Raw genomic sequence first — 26,613 nt, forward strand, 5'->3', positions numbered from 1 at the left:
AGTTATATTATCTCTAAAAGAAAGCAATCAATGGCCAACCTGCAGTGATTTTTCTTTTATGAAATACGTTCTGATTGCTAGCTTGGGGCTGCTACACTTTCTTTTTAGCATTATTAGAAAAGCCTGTATGTTTAAGAAAACTTAGAGTAGCAGATAAAAGCACTTAATGATAATAAGCCTTACTAGAATGTATAAACTACTTTGATGCTAAAGCCTGACACCACCTAAAAGTCATTTTGACCAGAGTTCCTCCTCCTCCTTGACCAAGCAGAACTGTGGCATTTCATGCCAGGGATTCCCAGAGTTCAAGTGAATTTCCACCTGCCAACTCTTCTGTGGTATTTCTCACTGTATCAGGAATCAACACAGGGACTCTTCCAATCCAAACTGTGCTATGTTCTTTTCTATAACCGGCATTGATTACGCAGCAGCCCTGACTAGTAGTGGAAACTGAAACAGCACTGCTTGGATGCTTCGTTCTCACTTTTTGAAGTGAAAATAGGAAATGCTTCAGCAATTTGGGGTGAGTTTTTCTGACATACAGATATCCTTGGAATTGGACTGGAATCCTGCTAGTTATTGTAGACGTAAGAACATTAATTGGTATGGTACGGAGGAGGATTCCAGCAGCGCTTACTGTATAACACTCCTTGGTTGACAGGCCACATTTTTTTTTGTCTTGGCTGCAGATGCATGTTTAAACAAATGGATGTCTCTTCGTATTAAATAATGCAATAGTGTCAAAGACAATGGTAACATAATTTCATGATAATGATCTAGGAAGCTTTCACGCGTATGCATTAATGCACCCTTGTAATGCGCGTTACGGCAGTTTCAAATGTGCTTGGGCAAGTTTACCCACATTTTGTATATTTTAGGGGTATGTTTTTAAAGCAGTAAATGTAACATTCACTACAGGTGTATCTTCCTGGTGCATTTTAAATGACAGCAAATAATTCACCTGCACTAAACGAATGCTATATATATATATATATATATATATATATATATATATATATATATATATATATATATATATATATCCCTAAATGTGCAATAATCTACATTTTTGTTCATTGGTTAGCAAAGTTGGAAAGGAAATTGTAAATATATAGATTTGCTTTGGTGCATATGCTCTACAAACACACATAATAGTATGATAATTGCATTTTGTATGTTTTCTTCTAGAGGCATGCTTCACAAGCACAAAATATGCACTAGGCTGCAGTACATCATTGTGAACTAACCAAATAATAAGAAAAGCAAGTTCTATTTTAAAATGCATTTACATGCAGGGAATGCCTGTATGGAAGTGAATAGGGGTTAGGCTGCAGTTGTCAATGTGCAGGACAGTGTGTAAAAATAAAAAGTGTAAAATAAATACATAAATAAATTTTTTAAGTTTATAATAAAAAAACATGAGCTGGAAATTTCTTAAAGCAGTGTACCAAATAAAAGCTTTACATGCTTTGTGTAATAATGCAGCATATATTTAGGTAGCAAATTATGCATAGAGTTACTGTAAAGTTAACCAGTGCACACTAAATTAGTTCTCAGGATATAAGATTCATTGAACTCTGATCATGAAATGGATACAAAGGGGGAGATTTACTAAAACCGGTGCACACGCCATCCGGCGCAGCTGTGCTTAGTAACTAATCAGTTTCTAGGTATTGTCAAAGCTTGTCAAAGCTTAATTGTACAAGCTGAAGTTAGAAGCTGATTAGTTACTATGCACAGCTGCGCCAGATTCTGTTACTGATCTGACTTGCACTCATATGTTAACACTATTGGTGACTTTCATTTATCTATCTCCATCCTTAACATCCTCTTAAGAAGAATGTGTAATGGATTTGTACATAATGTATTTATCATTATAGTCAGAATTCTTAATTGTAGTTTTTACATTTAATTTAGGTAAGAGTAGGTTCACACTACCTGCAGAGAAAAACGTTCTGTTTTCTTTGCGGGTAGTGATTGCAGCTGCTGGCAAAAGGTGGCAGTGCCTTGTGTTCCTTTCTAACACAAAGCATTTTTTCCTCTTTTTTTGTCCAAACATGACCCCTTTCACACTGATAGCGGGCCACGTTAGCGGTAAAGTTTTAGCGGGAAACTTTTCGGCCGCTAGCGGGGCGCTTTTAACCCCCACTAGTGGCCGAAGAAAGGGTTAAATGCGCCCAAAAAGCGCTGCTGCCGAGGCACTTTGCAGGCACTTTGGCAGCAGTGCCCAATTGTTTCAATGGGCAGAGGCGCTCCAAAGATGCCTCTTGCAGGACTTTTTCAAGCGCCCCGCTCCAGTGTGAAATATGGTTGCCACCGCATGCCTTTGAACTAGAACATATATGAATTACACAAGTTCTGCGGCTGATTAAGGTGGTAATTAAACTCACTTGGTGCATATATGCATTTAATTAGCCTCAGAACCTGTGTAATTCAAAGGTGTTCGGATTTAAAGGGATGAGGTGGCAACCACCTCAGTGTGAAAGCACACAGGGTCTCACACTGGGGCTGCAGGGGAGGCGTTTTTCAAGCACTTTACAGGCACTATTTTTAGCTCTTTAGTGCCTGAAAAAAAGGCCTCCAGTGTAAAAGGGGTCTAGTGGAATGTCACAAAGTAACATTCCATTCATTTCCATGCATGGACACTCAGCAGAGTTAAGTGACCTTGCATAAAAATGCAGGGTCGCACAGAGACCTGCAGAGCAGTTCCTAAAAATGCAGCCCTGTTGCATTTTTCATGCCCCTGCAAAAAAAAGGCAACTCTCTTCACAAGTGTGAACCATCCCTTAACATGAAATATGATCCAAGAGAAGCTTTTGGGGTTGATTTATTAAAGTCAAATAGACTGTGCACTTTGGAAAGTGCAGTTGCTCCAGAGCTTTGTAAATGAGGTAAAGCTTCACTTTGCAAAGAATACCCAATCACATGCAAGGGGAATTAAAAAACAGCATCTTTGCTTGCGCATGATTGGATGATGCAAATCAGCAGAGCTTCTGCTCATTTACTAAGCTCCGGGGAACTGCATTTGCAAAGTGCACATTCTATTTGCCTTTAGTAAATCAACCCTTTAGGCTTTATTTTCACATTTTAGATGGTTTGGGGTGGATTTACTAAGAACGCATAGACTGTTTACTTTGCAAAATGCAGTTTCTCCAGAGATTCGTAAATGAGCAAAAGCTCTGCCGTCTTCCATTATCCAATCATGTGCAAGCAAAAATTATTATTTTTTTATTCATTTTCCTTGCTCATGATTGGATATTTTTTGCAAAGTGAAGCTTTACTGCATTTACTATGTTCTGACGCAACTGCACTTTGCAAAGTTCACAGTTGTTTTGCCTTTAGTAAATCAACCCCTCTGTGTTTTGTCAAAGGGAGGCTGCTGTTTAAACAAGGACTTCTCCCTTATCTTATGACTCAGTTACAATCAGACGAATTATGCCTTAAAGCAAGTAACTCTTTAGCTAACCCATAGTGCCATGGAAATCTTTTTGTAGTGTATTAAATATTTATTTGTAAAATAAAGCCTACATACATCTAGTAAAAAATAGATAAACAATGTTTTAATGTGTGTGTATACATGTAAAAGGAAAACTATAGTAAATCGACACATAACAATTATAGTTTCCCTTTAAACTTGAAATGTATTTAGAGATGAGCAGTATGAATGTACTGCTGCAGTGGAACAGATAACATGATGATGAGTGAGGGATTTCTTGAAGTCTCTGGAATGAAGTCATAAAAGCGACTACTTTGCATACCTGCCCCCCAACATACAGCAAAATATAAACAGTAGAGGGGCATTAAATTACAGTATGTAGTAGGCTGAAAAGCTGTGTCATGGAGGAAGTGGAACCTTGGCCTTGTAATTATCAAAATCTACTGGTAAAGCAGAAAACCTCTTTAATCTTAGCCCAGTTGTTTAGTAAAATAATTCTGGTGGGGCACAATTCTCCTTCAACCACATAATTAATAGGCAATGATCAACTATTTATACATGCCTATACCTGGGTGAAAGAGTAACTGTAAAGGACAAATGTATTTTTAGTATATTCTTCCTTTAATTAATGCCCTCACTACCCTGAGTGCAGCCCACTTGGTTAAATACTTAAGTGACTCCCCCATCCAGCCATCCTTGCTGTAAAGTTAAAGGTAAAGTTGTCCTTGAAAACTACACTTGTTTGTCATAAAAAGAGAATTTCTTAACTGTAAAATGCAAATTTAATTTTACAAGTTGATGTGTATCAAAAATTGATAAAGCAAAAGAGGAAAAAATTTAAAATACATAGTTATATAGTTAATCTGGTTGAAAAAAGTCCATCCAGTTCAACCAACAGATATGCATCATTGAGCTTGAACCGTAGTTGTAGTTTGCACTCCTTGTGGCTGAACCTGTAGATAACTCCATACATAAGTTATTCCTTATACTTACTGTAAGCATATTCATTTTTGAACAATCACCATGCATTTTCTCTCGCAGTAAGCCACCACCAATTTAACCAGGAGCAGCTTTGGGGTCCAAACATCAATGTAGGTAGTTTGCCATAGTGCATCTGAGAAGTAAATGGTTATCATTTATTGGTAAGAATTCATGTGTCTCAGAGGGACCTATGGCATTCAAAGTAGGTACCAGTCAGAATAGAGTTTGTGGAGGGGCCAGGACCTCAGGGGACCCTGATGATGGGCATCAAGCTGAAAGAACTTGGATTTGGATTTAGAGGGCAATCTGCCCATCTGACCTGCAGGCATGCATGGTGGGTAATTAAGATATTAAAATGTCCTGCCTAAAAGAATGTTAGCCAGAAAACCCTGATTGCAGTGCCTCACTGATTTACCCTTTCTTTGTTTTCCAAGCTAAGCTTTACCATATGTCACCCCATACAAAAACAATACGTTTGTGCTACATGTTTTTTTGTATGTGCCATTCTCAATTTTGTATATCACAATAAGAATGTGTATATAGGTCTATGTATGCCTTTGTATACTGCTTGAAAAAGGACTGTTTTATTCTGAAACATTACTATGTTGCTTTTATAGTTGCTCCGATAAAGTACAATTTTCAGTAGTGCGGATCTACCAGTTTGTGTGGGCAATGGCAGCTAAGGGCAATGTGACTGGTGTGCACGATGTAGCTCAGAAGTCAGGATGCAAATGCCTCCGAAGAAGCGAATCTAAGTCCCAGGTCATACTCGTGCAATATGGGAAACCCTGCTGGAGGTGTCAATGTAAAGTTAATGACACCCCAGATCAGTTGGCAGTGGGGATCCGATTCCAGTGGGGACCAAAAAAGGGTCCTGCACCATTATGGTGCAAATGTGATTTCAGCCATAGCGTTTGTATGGCTAATTCTCATCGCACAGACAATGCATGTGATCAGCACAGCAACGTGATGCAAATCACATGCAATGTCTGTGATCGCACAAGTGTGAACCCAGCCTGAATCACAGAGACTATTCTGACTAATAAAGGTACTAACTTAATACTCAGCACTTTTACTGTTGCAACCAATTATGGCCAAAAATCTAACATACAGCAGCAAACTCTCCACCAAATTGCAACTCTAATTATAAGAAATAATTTAATAAATGCCAAGACTAAAATTGACCATAGACATTTGAATTGTGATTAGTCATTTCAACGTATTTTTATCAGCAGACGGATAGTATAAATTAATGACATTGGATTAAACTTACCGTAATTAATTTTAATTGACCCTTTTATCAAATGCAAAAAGTAACTAATTAATATAAAACTGTATATATAACTGTGTATTGCAAGATATTTTCTTTCACAAAAGACTGTAATTTAGCCTGTTATTGCCCTAGTGAACAGTAATAGTGCTCCTTGGAACCTGGAGGTGCAGTGCTAAATCAGGGACAACAATATGTAACACATATAGTATAAGAAATCAAAGCAAAAAATGTATGCATAGGGTGAACTATCCAGTCCATCACACAAGAAGGTCAGGAGGACGAGACCTCTGAACTACTCGCATGAGATAAAGTTACCGTCATTGCACAGTCCTAGAAGAAAATTACATGCTGTGTGCTTGTCACTCCTAAAGCTTTGATACCAACCAATCAGGTAAGGAATATGTACATATTTATGACTTAGGCAGGGTTCGCTGATTTTGGTGGTATACTGCTATAATGTCTAGGATATGAGTGGGACAAGACATAGTAATCGAGTACTAAAGGTTCAAAGGAAAGGTGAGACATTATCAGTCATTTATTATTCTCTTTTTTTGCAGCTTGAGCAAGCACCAGTTTCAATACAATTCTGTCTGCAAACTACACATAACTTATAACACAACATAACTTTAGAAATTGCGCAGTGTTAGTGCAAGAAGGCATGTCCCATCACTAGTAATTATAGAAATTAGCTGCTGTCTAATCTGTGAATGTTATTAGGAAGATGTGTACATTTGCATCCAGCATAGTTGCCTTAGCACGCAGTAACTAATTCTTATAACACTTGTTTTAATTTGACATGTAAATAAACATTCACTGCACATCAACCACATTAGACTGGTTTTATAATAATGACATAGAATGTATGGACACTATTGGAACTGCAACATTGTAGTAAGTTCCAGAGAAAATATTGACTGTTGATGATTAATGTTGAGTTATAGATAGCCCAAAGAGGTGAGGTGGTAGAGGCACAAATATATACAATATATATATTTATTTTAATGCAATATATACATATATATGAGGATTGACAAATGCAAATATAGCGTATTGTGTAATGAAGCTACATTTTAGCAGAAATAGTTGCACAATTTTGTGATTTTTAGACTCTTAAATGTAACAAGGGAAAAGTAAAGTATTGGAGAAATCATGATTGTGTCTAATGATGAATTAAAGCTCTGCATGTTGATATGAAATCATCTTTTTTATTTACTTAGTTTTTTCCTTTTATTTTCAATAACTGTTTTTTCTACTTCCCGATTAAGTGAGACCCTGATGATGTTTCCATGGCCTCACAGCTACATAATGGGAAGTTCCTGCCACATGTTCTATGGGGTAAACTCAGAGTACTAGGCAGAGTTCCAGAAAGTAAAGAGAAATAAATTAGTCTTCGCCTAGTGAAAATGGCCATCGTGGGAAGAATGGGAGAAAAAGAAAAATAAGGTATACAAAGGATCAATGGCCTAAAATTATTTATAAGTATTTATTTGTAGACTGCAATTACTAAACATTTCTAAAGGTACTTTTGTGTTAATTTTCAGTAGCATAAGCGGCCACTAGGGGGGCACTTTTGTGCCGCCGATGCGAGTGCCCGGCGGTCTCGACCACCGCCAGGGCTACAGCGATCGCTCATAGCACATAGAGAACCAGGAGCTTTGTGTGTAAACACAGTTTCCGGTTCACTGAGCAGTGAACTGACAGATCGTCTGTTCATACATTTAAGGAAACTAAAGTATTTCACTGCTCATCCTTTAGTCCAATAAGTCCAATCAGGAACAGAATGATGAAGGCTTTGTTCTTTCTTGCAATCTGGTTGTAAAAGGTGAGTTCCTTTCCCTGATAGTAAACATGGGTTCATACTTATGCGAATTGGATGCGGGTTTCTCTGCATCCAATTTGCATAGCATGAGATTGTGACTGGCGTTCTATGGAGCCAGTTCACACATCTCCGCAGTGGCTCCATTACAAATTGTACAGGAGTCCTGTGCATCGTTTGGTCTGTTTCAGGTCCAAATTCAGCCCAGAATGCAGGCTGAAATTGGACCTGAAATGGCGAATGAAGATGCAACGGATGCCTGCTGTGAGCCGCATGTGGCTTAGATGTGAACAGAGCCTTAAAGAACCATTGTATCTGATGGTTGGAATAATTACTAGTAGCTGTGAACTTTGTAGCTGCATTTGTCTGCCTTGAGAAAAATACATCAATCATTGTGATATCATTTTATTTCTGCTGTGTAAACAGAGAGACTTAATATATTTGGGCAAAATTTTCCTTCCAAAATTTGGCTCTAAAACTTTCACTCCAAACATAGTCAGAACATTGCATACTTGTGTTGAAGCACTAGGATGATAAACACATATGATCCTATGTATGTGTATCTTTTTTATAACCCACTCAACAAGGAAACTAAGAACACTTTTTTAAGTCCCTTATTATTTGGTATATCCAGAATCATAAAGTTGTGAATCTTCATTGATTGTGGTTTATGATGTAAATTATTGATTGTTCTACTAATGGGGTTATCTCTGAGCAAGTCTATCAGTCAGCTTCCCTGCCACTGCCATCTTCTCTGTTTCTTCTTCTTTGTCATCTTCCTTCTTTCGCATTGGGCAGCCAATGATAAAGCTCCATACTAATCATTTGTAAGGCAGTGTCTACAAGCAGTATATAAAAAAATCTGCCCGGTTCAGCTTGAACCGGCTTAGATTTGAACCATGTATGGCTAGGCTGAATATACCGAAGTTGATTGATCAATCAACTATTGGGTACAAACACCCTGTCACATTTTACATGCAATTATCGCTAGTGGCTGTTAAAGCCACTAGCAATAATCACTATGTTCTCCTGGTGGGGATGGCTTTCCCTCTGGGAGAACACACAGGCTGTCAGTGTTGATGGAGGAATAAGGCTAATATGGTTGCAGGAAAGAAATCTTCTCCGTCTGTGGCTGGCTTTTTAGGAGAAAAGGGAAAGATTTGTTTTTGCAAGTAGGGACATAAATATATGTAAAGTATGTTCACATTGCAAGGGAATGTGGCAAAAATGTATTTGCAAAGAATCCCCAATTACATGCAAGTGTAATAAAAATAGTATTTTTGCTTGCACATGATTGGATGATGTCAGCACCTCATTCACCAGGCTAAGGGAAAACTCGCTTGCAATGTGAAAATTAGCTTGCAAACTGAACAGCCTATATGCCTTTGGTAAATCAGCCCCAACCCCCCCACCCAGCTATTACCCTAAAGCAGTCACTTTTCTATGATACTTAATATGTGTTCATTGATACTTGGTTTTCACCAAAGAATTTATATGGCTGATTACAGAGCCTTGACTATAGCTTCACAGGGGCAAGCTTTGGTTTATGTGAGGACTATCTCTATCCCCCAAATAGAATGCATAGATGAGTTTTACATTTTTTTTAGGAACTAGACAGGGTCAACTGCCGGCAAGTACAGATGGTGCCAAAGGTTGAAACAAGAGCATAGTCAGGAGTAAAGTCAGAGGTCATTGCTAAGGATAAATAGAAGCAATCATCAAAATCAAAGCAGGGAGCATGCATACATTTAGGAATCTCAGCAAGGTCAAGACAACCGGCAACTAGGTACATAAAAGATCAAAACAAATTAGGAAGTGTGATGGTCATTGACATGCAAGTGATTTCGGTTAAGCTTCTTCATATGGACAGCACATCTGAGGGTATAGAAGGAACATTAGTATACATATATGGACACCAGAGGGGACTATGAAGTGGTGTATATTCCAACAGTGGGAGACAAAAAGCAGTGAAACTCAGGTAAAGAAGAAGTACGTGAAGAAACCAGTGCTAGGGAAACAAAAGGCCATCTGCTACAAGAACTAGTTAGGTTGATTGCGCAAACTAAAACACATTACTGTTTTCTGCTAATGGTAAACCGCAATCAAAATTGGAAACTCATGAGATACTTACAGAGAACACAACCTACCTGCTCAAAACTCTTTCAAAAGGTGTTATACCTAGGGATTGCTGTAGTTCTACAAAAATCATCCCCTCAACCACCCCCAGATGCGATGCAACCATCAATCAAACTCTAACTACCCTGGAAATTTGAATGAGACTAGTTGCATAAAAAGCAGAGAAAAAAGGAGGAGGGGAGAGACCCAAAGAGTTCACATATGGGACAAAGGATGGGGCAGACAGCGGTCTTCACCTAGTAATAAACAATTCCTTCAATAGTATTTAGCAATGTGCAAATAGATAATTGGCAGATGATATAATCATTAAAACTTTAAGAACAATGTAGCCACAAGCGTATGTACCAGCCCAGAGGAAGTCACATAATATTATGTCATATTATGTCATAAAAATCTTTACAGTTAAATAAACCTTAAATAAACATATGTCAGTGGGATCAGAGGAGAGATTTACAATGAGTGCCATTCAGTAGTGTCAGCCAGTGACTGGCGTGTACAAACACACTGTAGACTTATGTCAACTCAGTTCCCAAGATCTACCAAACAGACAATGATAGCAGATGAGGTTGTGAGCAGAACCATAGATTTATGAATGGGATCAGGGAGGGGAGAATTGACTGATAACATACAGCTGTGTTGGACAGATATTGGCTTTAACAAACACACTGCAGATCTCTGTCAGCTTAATTTCCAAGATCTACCAAGCAATCAAAGAGAGTTCGGTTATGTGCAATACAAAGTCCAATGGAATGCCCCCCCCCAGGGTGTGGACATGATGTACGAAGGAATCACCAGTTGATATGGAGACCGGTCTAAGATGGGAAAGTAGGCAAGGCCGGAAAGTCAGTATTGTTAAATTGTTAGTTTCCAGCCATATGTTCCCTTGAATGGGAGTCAATTTATCATTATGTGACAATTCTCCAGGAGTGAGGTGATGTGTATTACTCACGGTAAGTAGATCAAGAGATAACTGTCCCTGTTCAAGGGATGGGGTTGTATGGTATCCAGGAGCAATATGGCTTTCTGTCAGAGCAGTAGATGCGGTGTCTCTCAATGCTGGTATAGCCATGAGGTACAGTGCTGCATGTAGGCGGCGTGAAGTTTTTTTCCAGTGCGGTAGGAGCCTTGAAGAGTTTGAGGCTACTGTTGAAATGTCCGTGGTTCACAGTCTCAGCTCAAACTCATGGTTACTTCCGGTACGGTGGGAGCCTCAAGGAGTGGGAGGTTACCATTGGATGTGGTGTCTCTTAATGCTGAAGGGGTTCTCAGTGTGGCCATGAGGTACCGTGCTGCACGCAGGTGTCATGAGGTTTTCTTCCAGTGCAGTAGGAGCCTCGCAGATTTTGAGGCTACAGTTGGAATGTCTACGGTTCACAGGCTCAGCTCAAGTTCCTGGTTACCTCCACTGTGGTGGGAGCCTCGAGGAGTGTGAGGCTACCATTGAAATGTCCATGATCACGGAGCTCAGCTCAAATCCCTGGTGAATGTAGGGCAGATCCTTGCATACTACTAAGAGGGATTTGGGGCACAGTTGGATCTTCTTAGTATAGGAAGGCACAAGATGAGTACTGAATTTACATCATGACAAAGGCTGTATTTGGACAATCCTTCAGTGGGCCGCATGATTCCAGGGGAAAGGGGAACCAGGCATATGTGTGACAAGTATCCAGGGGTGTACAGGGGTTAATGTATCAACGCATTTCGTTCACATGGGGTGTGAACTTCTTCAGGGTAGCAAGCCCCCATATTGATGGTAGTTTACACCCTCTCTAATAATTACAGAAGGAAATGGAACATGGGGGGGGTGGAGCTAGTCCCTGAATTGGTTGTATTAACCCTTACGCAGGCTGGAAAGTGTATATATATTGAGACTCGGTCTGTAGCCATCTTGTGGATGTTTTAACATACATCATGTGATAGCTTAAATAAAATACATCTACTGGACAAATCAAAATAAACTCAATATACTACAATTGTTCATCCAGCATTTTGTGTCAAAGTCTCCTTTTCTACTTGATAGATTCAGGGCATAGAAACCTTTTACATTTAGGCCATTGGTTTGACCCTTGTGATAGTCAAGGAAGTTTCTGGCAATTGGTTTCTCATCATCTTTGCCTCTGATGCTCAAAAGATGTTTGCCAATTCGTACCTTTAGTGGCCATTTTGTTTTGCTGAAGTATAGCTTACGGCATGGGCATTCCAGCATATATATGACTTTTTCAGTATTACAATTTATGAATTGCCTAATTTCATATGTTTTCTGTCTGTCTGCATCGGTGAAGGTGTTGGTTCTCTCAAACAGGCTGCAGGTACTACAGTATATTTCCCACAAGGGTACATTCCGTTGATCTCTGGAAGGTCTGTAAGCCAACTCTGTGGAGTGGTTTTTATGAATTCAGTATTTACAAGTTCATCTGCCAGATTTCTGACTTCCTTAGCTACCATAAGGGGTCTAGGGCCCATAACTTCAGAAAGAGCTGGAGATTGAGTCAGAAGGTACCAGTGTTTAGTAAGAACATTTCTGACTGCCTTACATTGTAGTCCATTTGGGGTAAAAATCCTGACTGGATCTATTTGTTTTCTTTGGAGATCATCTTTATTTGTCTTTGTCTGTAGTAGATTAGTTTGTGGCCTCTTTGATGCCTTCCGCTTGGATCTTCTTAGTGTCCTGTGGGGATATTTTCTTTCCCTAAATTATCATAGAGTTGTGTAGCTTCAGTTCTGTAGTCTGATTCTTGGCTACAATTTCTACGTATCTGCAAGAAATGTCCAGTCGGAATGCCATTGATTAGGCACTTCGGGCAGTGGCTAGTTGCTTCAAGGAGTGTGTTGGCTGCTGTTTCCTTCCTGTAGGTGCTCGTAGCCAGACTCCCTTGCTTCACTTTAAAGCGATAGTAAACCCATCCATAAAACAGTTTCATTTCTGGCATGCCGGAAATGTAACACTCCCGTTGGTTGTGCTCTTAACCAAACTGTCAAACCATCCAATGGCTGGTGTCATAACTGATCACATGTGCAGCATCATGGCAGTTGTAGATAAAACAGAGGCAAAGATGGCAGCTTCCTTGGCTGAAAACGTTAGGGGGGTTTACTTACACTTTAATGAGGAGGTCAAGGTAGGCGATTTGTTGAGAGCCCCAATTAAAGGTGACCTTTATATTCCTGGTGTTTTGGTTTCTTTCCTTGATGAAGGTCCCCAGACTCTCTGGGGTACCCCTCCAAATCAATAGCACATATCAATATACCCTAGCCAGAGCAGTGTATGGCTAAGGTATAGTTCAGAGCAATACAATATCTCCTTTTTCCACCTTCCCAGGCAGGGGATTAATGTATACAGGGATTCAAAATCCATGCTTGCTAGAATAGCATTGGGTGGTATGGACAGGTTGCAGATTTGCATTAGTAGATGTCTGATGTCTTGTACATACAAAGGTAGTTTGGTTACCATATCTTTTAGTAATGTATCATGATATTTTCCCGTTTTCTCTGGAGGTCTCTGGAGGCCAAAATTGTTGGTCTTCCTGGTGGATCTTGTGGCGATTTGTGAATCTTCAGGATAATATACATAGTTGGTGTGTTATACTCCCTCACAGTGAGGTATTCACACTCTTTCTTGGAGAATAGGTTTACCTCCAAGGCCAGGTTCAGCCTGTAGTTGAGTTCCAGCATGAAATTGGTAAATTGATTATAATTTATATTGATCAATAATATTAATCAATAATAATAATGATTTGGTATTCTTTGCAAAGTGAAGATTTACCTCATTTACTCTGGGAACTGCACCTTCAGAGGGCAACTGCACTTTGCAATCTACACAGTCAATTTGTTTTTAGTAAATTAACCCCAGTGTGTCTGTATATGCCTGCACTGACTTCCTTGTCTTTAAAAGAAGCCAAAACCAAAGCTATGTTTTAACAGTGAGTTTTGGATTCTAGGAACACTACTTCATTACTAATCTTATCCCTGTGTTAAGGGCTGCTCTTAGTACACTATTTGTCTGGCTTCATAGCAATGTTCTTTAACATTTAACATTAATATTTGCTGGAATGAAAAATTAAAGAAAGGAGATAATTTGGTTGTGATATTATGGTTACTGTTTAAAATGTGTGTCACACATGTTCATCAAATGTATACATAAGTGTGAAAAAGGCCTTAGGAAGGGTGACTTTAATCTGTGCAAAGAGCACTCTGGCACGCTGACACACACATTCCTTTGCAATAAATGGAGCAGATCCTTTGTACTGCCATAAATAGACTCCATACTTATTAGAAATTTTTTTTTTCTTTGTTGTTAGCTGATGCTGAACAACAGAGTCCAAATACTGTTGTCTAATTTTAGAAATCAAGAAGAATTGATTTGTGAATGACATGCCCCGAAGGAAAAGATAGCGTGACCGAAGCAGAAGAGAACAAACTGTCTAAATGGCTTACGTATACACTCACACATCATAAATAGACAAAAAAAAAAGATGAGGCACACAACACAAATTCATTTGGCACAAAGAAATAGAAGAAGCAACATATAAAAAGAAAGACTGGTAAAAACCACACAGCTCTAAAGGAAGGTGTTGAGAAGATTTACAATGCTTGCACTAGCTTCTGCTCTGCTATGTAGGGAAGTCAATTAGTGTACAGCATATAGCAAGAAGGTCTCACTTTCGAGCGATAGATTTAGCTGCCTGGGAGAAGCACTTTTTCATACAATAGCCAAGTCAGCACCACTCATGATAATGCTTAAATCAGCAAGCCTCACATACAGGCTACTGCAATTCTTCAGCTACCTTCCATAACTCTCCTCACTTTCAGACACAAGACTTTTAGCAGCAAAGCATCTGAGCAAAACTCTCATAAAAGGTAAGCCCCTTTCAAAATGTTTTATATTTCAACACAGGTTGCCTAGTTGTTTGCTGAATCTATTTATGTTAACGATAAAAGAGGTCAATAGATTTTTAAATAAAATATTTTAAATCTGCAAAATGTGAAATTTTTTTGGTTATTTACTAAAATAAATCAGTGTCAAGTGAATCTCCTTACCATCCAATCACACACAACGTGAACTAAAGTGGTGGAGGCTTATTTTGATTCTGTGTGATTGGTTGGCATGGTTTGCAAGCACATCACAATATACGTATCATACATGATTTACTTATTTACACGCACGCCTACAGTTAAAATTGATTTATTGTTCAGAAACAGAAAATGTGGTCTATGCATATGAACAATGTATACCGTTAAATACGTTACTGACAGTTAGCAAGTACCCCAGCATGTTTTTTAACTGTACTTTTATTTTTCTATGGTGGGATTGCAAACAAAGAAGGAGGCTCAACTGGGCTGTGGGCAGGTGCAAAACTGATGTTAGCCCTGTCAACATAACATTAATAACTTACATATGTTAGCTGTTTAAAGACCACCCAGCTGTATTGTTCCTTTTATACTGTAAGTTCTTGGAGGAATGTTGACATTAAAGGGTCACTAAATCAAAAATACAAGTTATACAACCTCAAAAGCCATTTATAATTGTTACTGAAATGTGTATACATGCATGACATAGGAAAAATATGCTACTGCTTGCATACTAGGACATCGATATGGAACATTATTTATGTTTTTTGCAATGCTGTGCTGCTTTGTAAAGAACATTGCATTACCCATGACCTCAGTCAATAACAGACAATTGTGTTGACTTTCAATATGACTACTGTACAGGAACGCGGCTGTATAAAGTGAAGGACTGTTAGGAAGCTAGGGGCATGTAGTGAATATAAAATGCAGTGCCTGAAGTAGGCAAACTAAATTGTGAGTGTAGTAAAACGTGGTTGTTCTTTGTCGTGGAACGATTAAAAACGGATAGACTTTTTGACTTTGTGTTAAGTTGCCAACCTTCAAAAAACATTTAGGAAAAGTCAATATGGCTAAACAATCACCAACAAATAGCTCTAAAAATACCTCTGCAATCAGTAACATATAATTTCTCACTTAGAGTAATGTAGTATTGGTAAAAAGTACAAGGCAGGGTAGGAGCATAATATACAGCACCTGGACATGGTGCCAGTCTAGTTCTTGCATGGCATGTCTAACTTGGCTGGGCAGCTATGAAAAAAGTGAATTTACAAAAGAAAGGGTTAAGAAACCTCTACAACCAAAAGAAGGCTTTCCAGAGTTTATGGTCCAAGACAACCACCGCATTACCCTTGGCCAGACTTGGTGTAGTGTTTGGCAAAGCTGCATAAGGTTATATAACATCCTCAAATGTGAATATCTTATTCTCTAGATTGGAATGTAGCACAGTACAGTGACTGCTTTACAGCTGCTCTTATTTCCATGCAAGAGTATAAAAAGACTTTGTTAGTAGTCTTTAATTTTAGGTGTGCTACAGAGAAAGTCCTTTTCAACCCTTGTTACACATATAGAACAATAATAAACTCTGCAGGTAAGTTATCTTGTACTAGAACTAATTTTGTTGTGAAGGTGTTCAGCTGGTGCTGATTGCTTAGTCTTAAACAATGTTATGTTAAAATAATGTTATGTTTTTCAGAATAATATTCAAAATTCATTAACCACATGATAGCTTTTCTTTTTTTTCATCTGAAACACTTTTATAATGAAATCAATGAACTTTCTTTACCTTTAAACTAATGCTTACTAAACTTGTCTTAGTGAAGTTTATTATAACCTAGTAAATTATAGATAGATAGCTAGATTGATACATAGATATTTTGATGTTGCATTACAAGCGTGGAACCCCCATCCACCTCCTCTCTCTATAACAGTTCCCAACTGGGCCCTACAGTGCCCTACACTTATCATTCAGATAATGCATTGTTGTCTACCCTGTGCCTGTTCAGTATTAAACATGTCTTAATTGTATTAAGTGATGACAGACAAAAGGAGAAAGGTGCAACAGGATATAATAAAGGCAGTTGACTGACAATGTAGCAACATGGAAGATGAAGGGCAACTTTTTACTGACATCTATTACCCTTCACCTTCTATCAGTAGTTTAAGGTAAAGGCTTCTTGCCTAGTGGTTCTAATGTTCAAGTGGACATGGTTTTCATCCTTTTAAGCCATGAGCAGTCATATAGGCTACTTAAACAGTTATAATAATATTACCGTATTTATCGGGGTATAACACGCACCGGCGTATAACACGCACCCCAAGTTTAGGAGGGCATTTTAAGGAAAAAAGTTTTAGGAGGAAAGTTTAAGGAAAAAAAAACTTACATTTAAATGCCAGTCAATGCAGCCTTATCAGTGTGCATCTGCAGCCTTGTCGATCATTGCAGAATGATCAGTGTCATTTGCAGCTTGCCCCACGCTGTTTGCAGTTTTGCAGTGTCATTTGCAGCTTTGCAGTGTCATTTGCAGCTTGGCCAGCGCCGTTTGCAGCCTACGGTAATTGTATAGTGAACAATGTTGAAGCCAGTGCTTGGTGCTACATAGGAGAGAATTACAAGGATCTTTGAAGAAATCTCACAGCGAAAGAAATACAGAGTCTTCCTTTCTGACTTTAACTTAAGAATACTGGCTGTTTGCCTGTCCTTGGCTTTAATACTTCACTGACCCTGAATATGCATACTTTAGAAGAGTGAAATTAGAATTCCTGGTCTGCATACTTATCGATCAGTGTCTCACTAAATTCTAAAGCTGCTTGATTAGCATTTCTATATGCTCTTGTTACAGTTTTTTTTAATGTATATTATATTCAGAAACTGACTTTTGGACGTTTTAGGGTTGATTTACTAAAGGCTAGGGATGAGCCGAACACCCCCCGGTTCGGTTCGCACCAGAACTTTCGAACGGACCCCACGTTCGTTACGAACGTTAGAACCCCATTGAAGTCTATGGGACTCGAACGTTCGAAATGGAAAGTGCTAATTTTAACGGCTAATATGCAAGATACTGTCCTAAAAAGGGTTTGGGGACCTGACTCCTGCCTCAGGGGACATGGATCAATGCAAAAAAAAGTTTTAAAAACAGCCGTTTTGGCGGGAGCACTGATTTTAATGACGATTAAAGTGAAAAAAAAAAGTGAAATATTCCTTTAAATATGGTGCCTGGGGGGTGTCTGTAGTATGCCTGTGAAGTGCCACGTGTTTCCCGTGTTTAGAACAGTCCCTGCACAAAATGACATTAAACGGAAATAACACCATTTAAAACTGCTGACTGCTGTTGAAAATCATTGAGAAAAATGGCATGGGTAGCCCTCCCTGCCCATTACCAGCCTATTTGGGTCTTGTACGCATATTAAGGGGAACCCTGTACCCATATTAAAAAAAGGAAATGCGTGTGGCCCTATATACTCAGAACAGCAGTATACAGGCGGTGCAAACAAGACAGGGACTGTGTAGGTTTGTTGTGTTAAGTTGAATCTGTTTGTAATTTTCAACTGTTACATTTTTAAAGTGTAGCTCCAGTCAAAAAAACTATTTTTAAGCTTTTTGGAAAACATAGGGAAGGGTTATCACCCCTGTATAATTTGTTTTGTCGTCCATCTTTTTTCATCTCACTTGCTGCTGTCTGATGTTTGTAAGTTGGATGTTTGAAAGTAGGGGCCTGCCCTATATGCTCTGCAGAAATGGCGGAACAAGGTGTTGGTTTTGCCACAACATTGTAAGCCCTCAAAGTGACTCTTGGTGGGCGCTGGAGCGCCCTGCTGTGAACGATTATATCAAGAATTGTAATTACATGCCATTGGTTGTGGTGCTGGTGCCACAACACTATAAGTCCTCACCGTTACTCTGGGTGGGCACAGGAAGGGGCCCTCCTGTGAAATATTATATCAAGAATTGTAATTACATGTCCCTGTTAAACAGGGGCAGAAAAATTTGGCCTTAGGCACTGCTGCTGGTGCCACCACACTGCAACCTCTTCCATATACTCTAGTTTTTTTGCTGGAATTAGCCCTGCTGCAAAGCATTGCATCAAAAATTGTACTTAAACGCTCCTGGTAAACAGGGGCAGAAAAATTGGGCCTTAGGCTGAGGTGAATATCGCGGTATCTCCTAACACTACTGACTGCAAGCTCTATTATTAAAGATGGATCACTAGCTATATAGGTGAGGTGAATATCGCGGTGTATACTGCGGTCAGGGCACGCAGACAATAACCATAAAACAGCAGAGATAAAGGGGTATATACAGATGTATACTGTGCTGTGCTGGAGGCACACACAACTTCCAATAACTCCTGCAGATGGCAATTGGGCTCAAATAGAGAACAGCTATGTAGGTGGATTATAGTGGTATGTACTGGGTACAGAGCACGCAGACAGCACGCACTATCTCCTAACACTACTGACTGCAAGCTCTATTATTAAAGATAGATCACTAGCTATATAGGTGAGGTGAATATAGTGGTGTATACTGCGGTCAGGGCACAGACAATAACCACTACACAAGAGCAAGATAGGAAATCAGCCAAAAACGATCGGTGTGTAACTGTGTTGAAGGTACACAGAACACCCACTGCTTCAGATGCCAACACACTACATGAGGCCGCCTCAAAGGCGGCCTTATATAGTGTGGGGAGTGCACTACACAGCCTGAGCTATGATTGGCCACAGGCATCCTGCCTGTGGCCAATCATGGCTCTCCTCGCTGCTGGCGCTGCGATTGGCCAAGCATGCGGGGTCACAGTGCATGCTTGGCCAATCATGAGCCAGCAATGCACTGCGCCATCGCAGTGCATTGTGGGCCGTGCGCGCCACACGAATTTTGACGCGAACGGACCAAGAGTTCGGATTTCGCCGAACGGACGAACAGCCAATGTTCGAGTCGAACGTACGTTCGACTCGAACACGAAGCTCATCCCTACTAAAGGCAAATGGGCTGTTTCGTTTGCAGGGCAATTTTAATATTTTCACACTTAACACACGTGGGGAAATGTCGCTTTGCAAAAAATACCCAATCACATGCAAGGTAGCTAAACATATTTTTTCTTGCCCATGATTGGATGATAACAGTCAGCAGAGCTTCACTTTGTTCCCTAAGCTAAGGGAAAGTTCCCCTTCAAAGAGATAATTCCCTTGCAAAGTGAGCAGCATATTTGCGAATAAATTGACCCTTTGTGCTTTTAGTTATAGATTTATATTTTATATATTGTTGTATTATTGCTACAGTAGTATTACAAAGTTGAATAATGTATTGAAACTCTGGAGAATATTATGCTTTATTTTGCTGTGTGTACCCCTTGTCGAGAACAGATAATCCTCCTCTAATACCTACACTCTCATACCTTCCCTGTTCAATAAGTTCTGTAAATATGATTTTCATATTGCTCACATATTGATTATATGATTGCATTAAAAAATCTGTAATTTAATGTAAGTGTTCCAGGATGAAATAATATTTAGTCTTTCAATTAATTAAATAATAATAGCTATGTGCCTGCAGATGATTGGGAAGTAAAGAAAATGATCGACACACTAGAAAGTGTTTGATTTCCATGCCCAAGCAGAGCCTGTAACAATGTATACATTCAACTGACCATTAAAAGTCTCTTAGAGAAAGTCAATAAAGCTATAAGCAAGTTAGCTGTACAACTGTGAAAAATCTGCTCTCTTCCGTACAGATAGTATTACTAATGCCGAGTACACACGAGCGGATTGTCCAGCATACTTAGTCTGGCAAACAATCCGGCTGATAGTCCGGCGGATTTTCTACCGAACGGACTTGGCCACACACGGACACACAGAAAGTCTGGCGTTTGCTATCGCGATGACATACAGCACGTACGTCGGGACTAGAAGCCCACACACGATTGAATGTCCGATGAAATGCGTTTCGGCGGACTAAGTGCGCCCGACAATTCGCTCGTGTGTACGCGGCATAATGCTAATACTGGGACTCGTATGCGTAGATATTGTAAAATACTTTAAGGAGAAATAATGGGATTTTTATCGTGATACCCCCCAAAAACACTCCACAGCCTTGGCAACCCTCCTTATACTCTTCAGCTATATTAGTTTTCTTTACATGAAGAGGTCAGTCTACACAAAAATTATACTTTATATATAAAAAATTATAGTTGGAGCCAAGCCAGCTATAATAAATCAACCTTTGGCTTCGTTCTTAATGCCAGAATTCCTAGCTCTGTTTTAACACAGTCTGTGTTTGCTGGGTTATCCCATCTACCCTTTGCCATTCTCACAAACCTTTTGGAGTTCTGCATATTATAAAATAAAAATATCCAACAGGGAGAGCCTTGCATTGGCTGCAGACCTGGAAACCCAAGCACGAAGCTCCGATCAATAGGTCCCAAGAAATGCAAAAAATGGTTTGGTTATTTACATCCCCTGTAATTATCCGCCTATCTTTTTGATATTATCGTGTGGATCTCCAAAAAAAGTCTTAATATATTGTGTGGGACCCTTTCCATATTGCAGTTACCTTCAGGAGGCTTACAATTCCCTAATATACATGCATACATCTTGGCAACATCCTTGCCTACAGTGGACAATTGATTGATATCTACCCTTTAGCCCTTGTACACACGGTCGGACATTCCGATGGAAAATGTCCAATCGGACCGTGTTGTCGGATAATACGACAGTGTGTGGGCTCCATTGGACTGTTTCCATCTGAATATCCGATGGACCGAGTTTAAGAGCTTGGCTATAAAACTTTCCGACAACATGATCCGATCGCGTCAGTTCCGATCGTGTGTAGCCTAGTCCGATGGACAAGGTGCCATGCATGCTCACAATAAAATTCTGAGACGGAAGTGCTTGGTCAGGTAAAATTACCGCTCGTAATCAATATAGCACATTCGTCACGCTGCAATGTTAAAAATTCTTTAATGCAGCACATTCTCTTTTTCTTTATAATGCTACAAGACTGAACCCAGGCCATCACTCTCTGGTCTTCCTTAGGCACTTCCCTCCAGGCTTCCTTTCAGGCTGTGGCTTGGCTCCTGTAGTTGTGGCAGGAGGAGGAGGAGGAGGGCAATGGTCGACCTCCCGGCTGCCACTTGCCAAAGCCAAAGCCTCCTCCCGGCTGAGGTCTTCCTGTGTATTTTCTTTTTCTTTATAATGCTACAAGAATGAAGTTGTTTTTCTGCTCATATTCACACACACTTCTCCCAAACTTATTCCTTTATTCTTTTTCCTCATTTCATGAATACAATATTTTAATTCGTCACATCTCCCCAATCATTTTTTTTTTCTTTTTGTTTTTAAATTTGGTGGTTGTTTTTTTAATCAACATCTCCTTTTTTGACAGTTTGCTCATCTTCGCAGTTTTTTGGGTGTGTTTTGTGTGTCAACTTACCACAACACCATTATTATCTTTTTATTTTCTTGTTTTCTTTTTGAATCTAGAGGAGGTTGTTTGGTGTTGGTGCCCCTTGTTATTCATTTGACTTTGTATTTTTGAAATGTACCTGCCTACTCACAAATAAACTGTCCTTTTTGAAGTAAAACACATAGGCAAGTATTTCTTCAACCAAAAAAAAACGTTATTTAGGTGTCAAACAAATAAACAGGAAGGCAGCGCTGGAGAAACTGGTCAATTTGGCGAAGCCTTTGGCCCCCAGGGCAGACATGAACTAATTTGAAAATGCAAAATTGGTGGCCTGAGGAGTACATATCTCAGGGAGAGGGTCCAGAAGTCCAAGAGATCAGGAAGAGCAGATGCCATTTATGTCCCCAGGCTGTGGTCCTACAAGAGGCTGCATCTTCTGTCAGACCAGACTGAACCCAGACCATCACTCTCTGGTCTTCCTTAGGCACTTCCCTCCAGGCTTCCTTTCAGGCGGTGGCTCGGCTCCTGTAGTTGTGGCAGGAGGAGGAGGAGGAGGGCAATGGTCAACCTCCTGGCTGCCACTTGCTAAAGCCTCCTCCCGGCTGAGGTCTTCCTGTGTATGAAAATGGGACTTAGTTTTTTGGTCATCAATCACACAATTTTTTGCTCATGACTGTTGCAAATTTACCAAATAGAACAGACTATCATTCTGAGCCCAGCATTTTTCATTCTTGTCCCAATCATTTTTGGTCACTACTGTCTATTGATATGTAAACCACTTTGTTAAATCACAACTTACTGATCAATAATAACATCTAATTAACATCATTAAATGTACGACAAGAAATATGTTCACAATCCTATACCTGTCTCAAGCTGGGCCCCTCCACATGTTGCTGCCTGGAAGGACCAGGTTGGACATCGGAAGCCTCAGTTGGGGGTGAAGGAAGCATTGAAGGAAGACTGTAGAGTGATGGCCTGGGTTCCCCCTGGTCTGCCAGAAAATGTAGCCTCTCAAAGTACACCACCCTGGGGATATAAATGCCATCTGGATCTCCTGATCTCAGGGAATTCTGGTGCTTCTTGGGCTCCCTGAGATATATACTCCTCAGGGCCCCAACTTTGGCCTTCACATAGGTCATGTCTGCAGTGGGGACCATGGTCTTTACAAAACCAAGCAGTTTCTCCAGCGATGCCTTCCTCTTTCATAGGTCCTTATAAAAGGGGTTGTTCATCTGCCACAGGCAAGGCAGCTCCCTGAGCAGATCAATGAATAGCCCCAAAAAATGCGATTTCTGGAAGGGATCCATCTTGTCTGCAAGACACAACACAAGACAAACACTAATAATAATGCCATGATAAACTCTCCTAATCTTGTCCCAACATAGGCCTATATAGAAGCAGTATAGGCTAGTGATGTACCAAGTTAAAAATTGTACCTTTGTTTGCATGATCGGCGCATCAGCACCTCACTCTGCTTACAGATCGTACATACAACACACGCGTGTTGCGTTTTATATACAGTGAGCATGTATGAAACTCCGCCCGCCGCCATGACATTCTTTCTAGACTATTCCCTGCCCCTTCTCTTTTGGCGCAGTGGGGAGAGCACATGGTGGAGACACAGCAGGTGCGCACTAATAATTCCATTAACGAGGAGGAGGACGAGGAAAGCCCAGAGCCTGAAACGTCCCGATCCTGGAGGAGAAGATTTAAGTCCTCAAATATGTATTTTGTTGAGATGTTGGAGATGGACATATTGAAGAGGAATGACTATGATGGGAAGTATGGACCTTACCCAAACCCAAATATCTGAAAGGCCAAGATCATGACTAAAGTTGTGAAGAGTCTTCAGAAGAATTTTGGGGTACGACGATCTAAGGATCAACTGAGAAAACGCTGGTGAGACCTGAAACTGAGGGAGCACGATCAGTACAGAAGGATCAAGCATGTTCTTAAAAAAAGTAAGTAGTTGTCATGTGTTCATATTATTATTATTGCTTGCATACTGCTCCATGTGCTTTAATTTAATGGTGTACAGTTTAAAATGGCCACTTTCATGTTCATGGGTTCAATTGTTTCCTAATACACATTGTTCGTTAGCCCACTCCAAAAATTATGTTTTGCCAACTTGCACTTGACTACATTTGTTCACACAACAGGTAAGTATTCCAGCTTTAGAAAGTGTCAAAAATAATGTTTGCACCTTTGAACTCTGCCAAAAAACACAATTGTAGAACACTTCCAAGCAATGTTTCATATTCCTAGTTCTGCCTTCAAATATCAGTGTGCTAAGTATTCCTATTTTACATTCTCATAGGGGAGAGAAGATTCGGGACGTCTGAGGACACCAGGGACCCCACACCTCCCAAAGAAGGGCAAATGCCAAAAGCACAAGCAGAGGAGGAGGAGGAAGGAGAGATTGTTGAAATTGGTGAAATTGGCACCACAACAGGTGAGTGTTGGAGACCACAGCTTCTGGTAAGCTAATCAATGTATGTCTGCATATTTATAATACATGGTGTGTTTTTTTAATTTTATTTTTTTAGGTGATGTGGAAGAAGAATCACATTTTACTAGTGAAAGTGCCCAGATCCTCATTGGGGAGATAATGGGGTGCAATCGCGATTTAGAGAGTATACAGAAAAACATCAATGATGTTCAACAAAAAATGAAGAACATCATTGATGTTTTGGGGAGAGTCTGAAACACCCCAAACTAGCTAGCATCGTTTTAAAATTTTCAAAAACACTTTAGTATTTTTAGAAAAGCCAAATTTGGAATATGCACACAGTGTGTCAACATGTGTTATCTCCCATCATGGGGGATCAATGTATGTGTTCAGCCCCTTCCTTGCTACTAAAGTGGCTGAGATGAAGGGGTTGCACCCTCAAAACACGTACATTGATACCCCATGATGGGAGATAGCACATGTTGGCATTAGGCATGGGATCAGGAGGAAAATGGCCACTTTATGATTCTCAGTTTGTGTGCATCTTCCAAATTTGGCTTTTCCAGGGGTGACACCCCATCTGATGAAGGCAATATCAGCACAGTTTGTACATACTCATGTCTGATATTGTCTTCACTTTTCAAAGTTGAACTTTGTAAGTTCCTGTGTTCTGTATGTTATGCTTTGATACATGCCTGTTTACACAAAAACGCCAAGTTATAAAAATGTTCCCCAAAATAATGTTATATACACCAAATATGTTGGTTTGTTTTAAAACCCATTTCTAAACGGACATGTGAATGTGCTGTGAGTAAAAAGTGAAATTATCAACAATGGCTTCCTTTTTCAATGCGCAAAAGCAGTATTTGGAGTAAAGTTGTTGTTTTCTGTGGCAATGGGTGGTATTTACTAAAGGCAAATCCACTTTGCACTCCAAGTGCAGTTTCAGGTGCACTTTTGCAGTGCACTTGTAGTGCATAGTGGATTTTCCTTTAGTAAATAACACCCACAGTGATGTTTAATTTTCCCCAATCACGCCATTTTCATGACCCCACATATTTCTGCCATGGTGCAAAAAATGAGCAATATTTTTGTCAGTAATGCACTACGTACATTATCAACAAAAACAAGGTGTGTGTGTAGCAGACCCACAATATAATAAGATTATATGAAGAAGAGACTGTCACCTCATCTTGCTCAGAACTTGGGTTTGCACTGTTGCAGAAAAAGGCTCAAAAAAACAGAAAAAATACCTAGGAGACACCTAAAACAAACCCAAGCAGTAAATGAAAACAAAGATTATTGGAGTTTCAAAGAAAAATGTATAAAAAAAATGCCTCTCAGACATTGTCTGGCATATCAATGGCCCCCCTACCCACAAAGCACTCCATGTATTGGTTTCTGACCTCACAGGCGCTTTGGGGGGGCAAGCCAGGATGAGCAGCTTCAAAGGCCGTGCGGTTGAAATTTTCCGGCAAGTCTGCATCAGGATCAACTGAGGCCACATAGTTTGATGAATGTTTTTTCAAAAAATTGTGCAGAACGCAGCAGGCAAGCACAATGTGATTTAGTTTATATTCCGCCATGTGTATTGGCGTCAAAAATAGGCGGAACCGGCTGGCCATTATTCCGAAAGTGTTCTCCACGACTCTTCTGGCTCTGGCCAGCTGCACATTAAAGATCCTCTGATCCGGGATGAGGGTCCTCATCGGGAAAGGCCACATCAGGAGGTTTGCCAGGGCAAACGCCTCATCCGCGATGAAAACGAATGGGTGTTCTTCTACATTCTCCTCTGGAGGTGGCAAGCCCAGACTGCCACTCTGGAGACACCAGTAGAATTCTGTCCGTGCGAACACTCCACCATCCTACATCCAGCCATTTGGCCCTACGTCCACATACAGGAAGTCATAGGTCGCTGACACCACCGCCAACATCACGATACTATTAAATCCCTTGTAATTATAATAGTAGGACCCAGAGTTGGGGGGGGGGGGGGGTGGGACAATGCAGACGTGTTTCCCATCAATTGCACCTCCACAATTGGGAAAGTCCCAACGGCTGGCAAAGTGGGAGGCCACAGTCTGCCATTCCTGTGGGGTTGAAGGAAACTGTGGAGTCAAACAAGAAAAAACATTTTTGGACAATATCAGTATAACATTTTGGGAAATTCGTTTTTAAAGCCTAAAGTATAAGGTCCCCTTATCAGATTCATCACCTCTCCACCCCCCCATCTGACTGGCCATTGCAAAAAATGAAGGGGAGGATGTTTTGAACA

General features: G+C 40.1%; 1 protein-coding gene across 3 annotated transcripts in view; it reads left to right on the forward strand.

Annotated features, from left to right (window-relative positions):
* The first annotated feature begins 404 nt into the window (after window positions 1–404).
* LOC143934062 (serine/threonine-protein kinase SBK1-like) overlaps window positions 405–26,613 on the forward strand; it is a 79,972-nt gene continuing 53,763 nt past the window's right edge. Inside the window, exons 1-2 of one of the 3 annotated variants that reach the window (XM_077457353.1) lie at window positions 14,081–14,496; window positions 24,207–24,341. The gene's annotated coding sequence lies outside the window, so the exon portion shown is untranslated. Of the gene's footprint in view, window positions 524–14,080; window positions 14,497–24,206; window positions 24,342–26,613 lie in introns of those variants that run through there. The other 2 variants (XM_077457356.1, XM_077457352.1) reach the window with 2 other exon arrangements.

This window comes from Lithobates pipiens, unplaced genomic scaffold (assembly GCF_037356315.1).
Source record: "Lithobates pipiens isolate NorthernLeopardFrog02 unplaced genomic scaffold, aLitPip1_a1.2 Scaffold_27, whole genome shotgun sequence".
Classification (NCBI taxonomy): domain Eukaryota; kingdom Metazoa; phylum Chordata; class Amphibia; order Anura; family Ranidae; genus Lithobates; species Lithobates pipiens.